The following is a 9330-nucleotide window of genomic DNA, read 5'->3' as shown; positions in this document are numbered from 1 at the left end:
GAGGGCTTCACTGGGACTTCTGCTCAAACTTTCCCGAGCTCAGCAGGGTTCCATCCGGCTTTTGGCCGGGAGGGAAGCCTCTGAGACCCGTGTGGCCATGTCACATCTGGAGCCATGTTACACCCTCCCCTGCCTGGACGACTCTCTCTGTGGAGAGCAGAGTAGCATTTGTGGGGAGCCAACTTTCACTGCCATTTTACTCACACGGAGAGGGAATTGCTTAAACCTCAGGAGAGGGAGAGAGACAGAGAGAAACTGCCTTGGAAGGCCCTGGGAGATCAACTAACCTCGTCACCCATACTACAGACCAGGAGACTGAGGGTCACATTCACAGAAACCAAGGGGCCTGCTTTTCCTTGGGTTTCTTATTTTCCAGTTTGAATCAACAGAGCTACAGTTTGTGGAAGAGATGGGGAGAGGGAGTCGGGCTCCTCCAGCCCCACTCACCTCTTGGGAGCCTGGGATGGGGTGATGGCAGTGGGAGGGCAGAGCTGCCGGAATGCCCCACCCTGCCCCAAGCGGACCCTCTGCAGCACTTCCCAATCTTTCTCGGAGCTCAAGCCCTGCCCAGGCTCAGGGAGTCAGTGCCCAGAACCCGAGAATGGGAGTCTGGGGAAATGGGGTGGAGACAGGACTCCAGCAGCCTCTGGGACCATTCTCTGCCTCTGCCCAGCAGAGGGGAGAGAGCAATAGCATATGGACGATTCACTTTAATTCACTTCAACTCACCATCCATTTATTGAGCATCTCCTATGTGCCAGGCACTGGGCCAGGTGCTGGGGATGTACACAAAGCCATAACAGAGCTGGGAACTGCTAGGTCAGCACTATGGGGAACCAAGATGATTTTTTTTTTTTTTGGTGCATCTAATTCCACCTCTGCAGCTACTGCTTCCAGGGCTGGAGTAGGAGAAGAAGGAAGAGATTCCAGAATCTGGGCCCTGGGAAGGGAAGAAAGGAAGGAAAAAGGGAAGATACAATAGGGAAGAGGGTGAGAGGCCAGGCAGAGTGCACACAGAGTTGGGGATGGGCCACAGCCTGAGAGCTCCTAGGTGGGATGAGTCCGGCTCATCTGGAAATTCTAAGTCATCAGTACCTAACTGCCAATCAACACACTGCCAATGGGGGGTGGGCTAAGCCCCCAGGATACCTGGGGTGGGTGGACATTGCCCATCCTTGAAGCCAGCCAGCTGAGAGGAGAGAGGTGGGTGGTGGGCACCTTGATCTCCAGCTGAGATCAAGGGTGGTTGTAGATACACGTCTGCCCCTTGCAGATTTCACTTTTTTGGGCAACTTCTTAAGTGCTCTCCTCTTCCAGGATGAGGAAGGATCTGCAGATGCTGGAAGCTCTTCTTTTTCATAACATTTAGGGGAATTATTTGCAAGATTCCCTAGGTTTATTCTAAGAAATTCTACTCTCTATAAAAGAAGCCTGAGACTTTCGGGTTCCTTCCTTTCTCTGCCCTGACCTGGAGGGTCCTAGGGAGAGCAATGCCTCTCCAAGGGGCCTCAGATGCCTGAGCCGATGGGGAGGGACCAGGAACCACCTTTGTCCCAGGGGCCCATCTTCATATGCTCTTTCTTCCCAAGCCTCTTAAGAATCTCTTCCAGAGGCCTCATGGAGCTACCTCCCCCAAGGCGATGAGGTTGGGAACAAAATGGGGCTTCTGCGAGTAGAGGTGGGAGACCGGTGAGATGTCCCCTCGGCACCCTGCTTTCTAGCATGGACCTCCTCCTGCACCATGGGGCTCAAGCCCTGCTTCCAGCTGCACATTCCCATCACTGCACTCTGCTGGTTTTCTCAACTGCTCCTGCCTCACCTGCTCTCTTGGAACCCCCTATCTGTCTCTTTCTCCTAATTAAGGGTCCCTGTAAAGAGAGGTGGGCTGGCCAACCCATGGAGTTTAGCTTATGAAGAACAAAGCACACTTTTTCAGGACTGAAATGCCTTGAGGTGCCTTGGAACTGGCTTTGGAAATAGCTATCTGCCCCCTGGCTCTGGGCTAATCACAGTTTATTCTCGATTTATAAAAAGGAGAAGCTGGATCCGTATTTCTCCTTGTGAATCTCCTTGGTGAGGCCGGGCTGGTAAGTATTTGCAAGGTCAGGTTAAGCAGATGGACAAATGAAAATACTGGCTAGGTCCAAAAAAGATAGTCCCAGCCATAGGAATGGCTTGATGTAATTGGAACGGGTGATGATCAAGAGATTTTTCTTCCTATCTGCGTCTTAAGGATAGACAGCCTGTGTCTTTTGCTGTGCCTCTTGCTGATGTTGTCCTTTATTGAAGCTTGCCGATGCGTTTGTACATAGTCTATATATAGGTAGAGATATATTATATATACAAATATAGGACATCTCACTACATCCACCCCAAAAGTTACACTGGGATGGGGGGGAAACAATCATTTCTCAATATTTTGAGTTGATTCATCAAAGGCAAATTATGGAATGTTCTCATGGCTGTTTGTGCACTTGGAGGGGAAAACACAGCTACTCATGCATTTTCTAGGACTGATGTGCTATGTGGTGATGGAAGAGGTAGTGGGGAGAGAAACTCAAGTGGTCCTCTGTGACCCAACCGCTGTGAGGCGTCTGCTTTCGGTAGCAGACTGAGTTTCTTCCGCGGTGTGTCTCCTTGCTTGGATGTATTGGCTGCAATAAACTGACGGTCTCCCCTGAACCTCCCTTGAGTGTGACTTTTTTCAGGGGGTGGGGCAAGTTGAAGCAGTGCCAGGACCGTCACAGGGGCCCCTGTTACTCCTTTCCTGGTGACGTCACTGACACTGCCGGGTCCCCATCAAGGATGAGGTCGTCCCGCTCCCCTCTTGTTGTCAGATGTCTCCTCTTTTTCCCTCATGGCCTTCCCAGAATCCTGGGCGACTCCATCCACCTTGAAAGCACCCTGGGGACAGGGTGGCTAAACACCCACTTCTTGGAGGGCTCTTGGTTATTTCTGGATGACAACAACACTGCAAGCCCCCAAGGCCGACTGTCATGCTGGTGCTGTCTACTCTTTCTGGGGGTGGATGGGCCATCCTTCCTGCTCCCTGTTGCTAAGCTGCTTCTGACTAGGCAGACATCTCTTTCATCTGCTTCAGGCTCACAGAAAATAGACGACAGCTGGTGCAGAGTCTGCCCTCATGCAACTTCACGGATGAGGGTGGCTGCAGGGAGGAATCAGGTTTCTTGTGTCCCATCTGCGAACCGCTGTATCCTAGTGATGTGTTGATGTGTCAGCCCTCAATTTAGGACCAAAAGCAACCACCTGGCCCTGGGGTTCTGCTTCCCCTAGGCACATACAGTCTTTTTCTCTCTTGCCTCCTGTTCTTATGTTTCTCTTTGCATTTTTCTCTCTCTTACGCACAGACACACACACAACACACACACACACACACACACACACACACAAACCCTTGCCTAGGAAGCTCACCCAATAAGAAAAGCCTCAACTTTCTGAATGTCAAGGGAATGCTGAAGTGGTTGGTTCCTGTTTTTTTCTTAGTTCCTTTCTCATTTTTGCCTGCTCCCCGGTAATCCAGAGACCTTCACCAGTGGTGAGTGGTCAGATGCATTTTAGAATATTCCAGGAGGAGCCTAACACTCATAGTCCTAATGCTGGCAGCTGCTCCCCAAGAAAGCAGCCAGATAGAAGGTGGCAGCCTTAAGCAGAGGTGGCCGGTATTTGACAGAACTGAAGCTACCCTAGTTTAAAAGGATGTCTGTCCTTGGAGTCCCGGAGTCCTTCCAAGGACCTGATGTTAGACAGGATGCTTCTTTACCTAACAGGGAAACTGATGCAAGCGACGTGGACTCAGGAGTAGAAGCTGCTAGGATCCTGGCTGGTTCCTTCTGGGTGGAATCAGCATCTAACTCAGCCCAGGGCTTTTCCACCAGAGCCTTGGAGGACACCTCGGATCTGGGCCTGGCTTGTGGGAGTCTTCCCTTGTGGCTCAGCAGTAAAGAACCCGCCCACCAGTGCAGGAGACGTGTGTTTGATCCCTGGGTTGGGAAGATCCCCTGGAGGAGGAAATGGCAACCCACTCCAGTATTTTTGCCTGGAAAATCCCATGGACAGAGGAGCCTGGTGGGCTACAGTCCATGAGGTCACAAGGAGTTGGACATGACTTAGCGACTAAACAATAACAACTGGCTTCTGGGAGGGCTGGGTTTGGCTCAGGTGTCTCCCCTAAATTGATGTTTTGGGGCCCAGCCTGCTTGGGGCCTGGGGGGAGGTTTGTTTCTGATTGCTGAAGGCACTGCCGTGTCAGGGGAAGGTTAGCTCCCACCCTGGTGTTCAGAATTGCTCACCAGCCTCCCATGGCCCCCAGCCAAGGTGCCTGTACAAGAGCCTCCCCATCCCCACTGCTCCTTGGCTTCCCACTGGAGCCCCCGTGGCTCAGGCCATCGGCCTGCTCACAGTCAGCTGCCATGGAACAGGAGTCTGTGTGCCGGGCCTGAGTCTCTAAGACAGGTTTTAGAGCCCAGAAGAATGGTGGAGTTTGGGAGGGAGTAGGTCTTTACATCAGACGGGTCCTAGGGACTACTTGACCAGGTCTCCTGATTATCCTGAAGGGGAAATTGAGGACCAGATTGGGGAAGTGACTTGCTTAAGGACAGTTGATGAGTCCAGGACGATCCAGGATCTCCCAGCAGGCTCCAACCTGTTCTTCCCATAGCCCACACCTCGTCTGGGCCTAGAGCTCGGCACAGCTCAGCACAGCAGCCCACACCGGCCCAGGCACCTGCCTGCCCCTCCCCAGAGGGCTTGAGTTGCACAAGAAGAGGTCCCAGGCTTCTCGTCAGGGTGCAGTTTTTAAAGCTGAGGTTCAAAGAGGGTAAGTAATTTTCCCAAAGTCACACAGTAGGCTATTGACAGAGCTTGGCTTTAGTTGCCTTTCTGAGTCCTCTTCTACACCCCAGTAGAGTGACTTTCTTCAGGCTGGTTTGTGTCCAGTCCCTCTTAGACCACTTGTCTTCCTTCCATCTTTCAGGGGTGGGGGTGGTATCTAAAAACCTTTAGGTGAGAGGAGGCTGGAGCAGGGCCTGGTGAAATGTGGGCTGGGCAGCTGGAAGGCGGAGCATGGGCCCCACTAGCTCTCCTGCCCTCCTCCTCCTTTGGCGTTTTGGGGCCTCAGAAGGTCCATGCTGGCTGGGCTTTGCAGGCATGCTTCTCAGATGCCCTAGTGGCATTGCCCTGCACAGACTCATCCTGATGCCAGCCATGATGCCTGCTACCATGCTGACGTGCAAGGCTCCAACCACCCAGTGATTGAGGGTTCCAGAGGGTGATGGGGAAGGAGGCTCATCTTAGAACTAGATCCTGGCATCTTGACATGGCACATAAACTTGCCCCCATATAGATTAGTCTAGCCTAGAACCCCGCTCCTCTGTGGGGCCGAGGACATCTCTGTCTAGGAGAGAGAAAGACTGTGGGATGCAGGTGGCGGGACTGGATGAGTTGAGTGCTCCCACTAGGCTAGTAGTGGGAAGCCTCACAAAGCAGCCTCTTTTCTCTGGCCATCATGACCTTGAGGGTCCATGAGGTGTTAGGGAAGGGGGGCAAGTGGACACTGGATGCTCTGCTTGGTAACTCAGGATTCCATGGGAGGGGCTTTCCCTTTTGCCTCATTGGCAAATCACCTTTGTCCTGACCATAGCTGTCTCTGCTTCTCAGCTGTGACAAATTCCCTGTGAACAGGTGGCGTGAGGACTAGGAACTGTTTGCCTCAACAGATTGAGAGCCCCCTGTGGGCAAACGGACAAATGAAGAGGGTGGGTTCCGCTTGGAGGGAAAGTATATGTCACAGCTGATGGCCAAAAAGTGGTTAGGGCTGTGGCCACAGGGGAGAGGGATTAGCCTTGTCCTGTTCTGCCCCAGGGTGAAACATTAGAGCTGGCAGACAGAGGCGGGTATAGATCCAGCGTAAGTCAGAGCTGTGCAGAGGGTTGAGTTTCTTTGAGGTAATGAGATCGCGATCCCGGAAGGTCTTCAAGCCTAGCTTGGGGGTGTTGTCCAGAAGATGCATATATTAGGGCATACTTTTAGATGCTGTCTAAACTTACTGGCGATGTCCCTCTGCCGCTGTCATCTTAGGATTCAAATGACAGATGTGGGATTAACTCTTGCTTGGCTGAAGATGAACAGGACACACACAAGGGCAAACTCTGTCCTGTCTGGCTGCCGTGTTCCTGTCGTGCTCTATCCCAGGCTGCCTCTGCATCCTTCTACCTGCCTGCCCTGGCCATCTTTACTTGACTTAGCAATGGTGGGGAGAGGGCAGGTGGCAAAACCCTATTCACAGTGGGAAATAGGCTGGGAGAGGGTGGAAATTTGGAGTTAGGAACCCTCAGGAGCTTCCTTCCAAAGATCACACCAAGCCTAACTTGAATGCTTGGTCCTCCAGCAGGGGCAGAGTATCCCTTGTCCTTCAAGCAAAACTGCAGAAAATGGTGACAATCCTTTCCCCCTCCTCCCTTCGCCCTCCCAACTTTGCTATAGTCTTCAGCCTCCCCATCCTTGTCTCATAGCATGTTCAAATGCATATGGCAGGAATACTGGAGTGGGTTGCCATGCCCTCTTCCAAGGGATCTTCCCAACCCAGGGGTCGAACCCATGCATCTCCTGCATTACAGGTGGATTCTTTACCACTGAGACATTGAGAAGCTCAGGTGGGTTCATATCCAGCCTCAGAGGGCTTGGATGGTGGGGCCGGGTTGGTTGCAGGGATGAGTGACAGTTGGCTAGGCTAATAAGGATGATCACTTTTTACTGAGTAGCCACTCTGTGCCTTGCTCTGAACTCAGTATTCTGTGTGCATCAGCTGACTTAATCCTCAGGACAACTCCCCCAATATGCATTCTTTTCTCACTTTTACAGATAAAGAGACCAAGGTTCTGTTATACAAAGTATGTGTACATTCAAGGTGACACAGCTAGAAAATACTAGCAAAGAATTCAAACCCAGGGTGGAGCGATGCCAAAGCCATCACATCAGACTGTGAGAGGGCAGTGGACCAGCCTCTTGCAGCCCAGAGACCTGGGAGTGGGTTGGGGAAGGGCGACTCGGAGCCAGTCTCAAAATGACCGTGGACAGCAAGAGGTGGGCAAAAGTGTTTGGAAGCAGAGGCAAAGCCTCCCCACTGGGATGTTTGGGATGCCCCAAACATCCCACCCTGACTGGCCTGGCCCTTGACCCCACAGCTCTGTGCAAACAGCTCTGGCCTCTGCCGGCCACCCTCTCCTCTCTTGGTTTCTGAAAATCTATGAAAATTCTTCTTCACCTGCTGACCAGTTGCCTCTATCGTTACCCCTCCTCCTCGGCCTGTGTCTCACTCCAACTTCCCCAGGCGACCCTTCACTCCGGGCAGACTCTCTCCATGCTGCTTCCCTTCCTCTTGGCCAAATCCTGACCTTCTGTCCCTGTCATAGCTCTGCTCCTACTCCATGCCCTCCCTTTCCCCTCATTTTACAAGATCCACTGCTCCTGCACTAAAATGTTCATAGCAGACGGGATCAGAACATCCAGGGAGCCTTGCCTGGCGCTCTGTTCCATTTTATGCTCCTGGTTTTGGTCAGTCTGTCCCAGTGCCCAGCTCAGTGGCAGGACCAGGTCTAGGGTTCTGGGAGGACATCTGGCCATTCAGATGACAAGGCAGTCTCCCTGCGATCAGTGACCACCTTCCCGATGCCTCCGACCCCCAGCCCTCCTGAACCCCCATCCTCCCTTGATGGGAAGGCAGTGAGGAGGCATGGTAACCCCTGAAGCAGAGAGGTAAACACAGCTCTGGGGTGCTGGGCAGGGTGGCAGAGACCTTGCCGTGGGGCTTCACACCCCACCCCAAAGTGGCCCAGAATAAAGGGATGCCCAGGACTCACCCCATCTCTGAGTTGCAGTGAGGGAAGCAGAGCCTGTTCCTGGAAGAGGGCACACACCCCTCTCCAGCTTAGGATGGTCCGGTGAGCATCTCTCTGGTCAGGATATTTCAGCTTCCTCCTCTCTCTGCCCTCCTCCTCCCAATGAGCTCATCTGTCTGGGGCTCCCCACCCCCCTTTGCCTGAGAGGATGTTTGGAAAGAACCTGGCAGAAAACAGAAAAAGAGGAAGGGAGGGATGGAGGAAGTGGCTGCCTACCTGCCTGCATCCAGAGCCCTTAGAAAGTGGAGATGCCTGAGAAGGGTTCAGGAAGGGTTTATCTCCACCCCAACTCAGATGCCCGGTGGGCTGGGGATCAGCAGGCAAGGTGGCCAGTACTGGTTCCTTGCTGGACTGCTGAGCCACGTGCCTGCGGGTTGGTTAGGTACACTCTGTCGGGTTAACCCCCTCAGCACCTGCCAAACTTCAGCGGATGCTGAGACTGTGGCTGGGGCAAGCCGGCAGTGAATTGGGGGTGGGGGCAGAATAGTAAGGATGGGCAGCGAATAGACCGAGGTACACTAGAAAGAGGTTCCCAAATGTCTGTCCAGGTCACATCCACTCTACCCCAACCCCAGAGGCAGAAGGATTTGGGGGCATTCAGCTTGAAGTTCATGCAGAGCTTCCTGGCTCCTGCAGTCCCGCGGTCCTGAGGTTGGGACTCTGTTTATAACCGGGGGTTATAAGCTCTGGGGTGTTGATGCAAGTGGTCCATGGTTGGTGGGAGAGGCTGTGAAGTGGAGGGCTTGGGGAGGTCCCTGCAAAGCCCCTCGTCCTCTGCCTCTAAGAGCCGAGTCAGCAGGGTTGCCCTCCAGCCCCGTTACCTGCAATGCCCGGACAGGAGCCGCGAGGGCTTGTGGGGGAGCGGGGGAGGCGAGCGGCAGGCAAGGGCGAGAGGGGAGCCGGGGGGTGGAGGGGGGCGGCTCCCTGCCAGGTTCTCTTTACTTAGAAGGAACTCCTCTTAAAATAGCTCTGGAGACCTCACCAGATCTCTCCCTTCCTCCCCTGCCGGGGTCTTGGCTCGCTTTCTGAGAACAGATAGGGGATGGAATCTTCCATCACCACCCCCCAACACCCCACCCCCTACCCCCCACCGTGGAAGGTGGGACCGCGCCCAGGGGTGCGTGCCTTCCCGGGTAAGAGCATCTCCCGGAAGGCTTCGAGCCAGAGCTCTAACCCCCGTTCCTGCCCGGGCCATGTCCCCACCACACTCTGACACTCTGACCCTCATTTCGTGCTTGCGCCCCCTTCCTAGCTCCTATCTTGCTCCCGGGAGGGCCGGGGGTGGAGGCCGAGAGCAGGAACTGAGAGAGGCTCGCCTATCTCAGAGAAGACTGTTGGACTAACTGCCTCAAAGAACCGCTTGAATCCTCCCCCCGTTCCCCCTCCCCCCACCCCCCTACATAGAAAAAAAATC

This window comes from Bos taurus, chromosome 15 (genome assembly GCF_002263795.3).
Source record: "Bos taurus isolate L1 Dominette 01449 registration number 42190680 breed Hereford chromosome 15, ARS-UCD2.0, whole genome shotgun sequence".
NCBI lineage: Eukaryota > Metazoa > Chordata > Mammalia > Artiodactyla > Bovidae > Bos > Bos taurus.
This window is presented reverse-complemented; position numbering follows the sequence as displayed.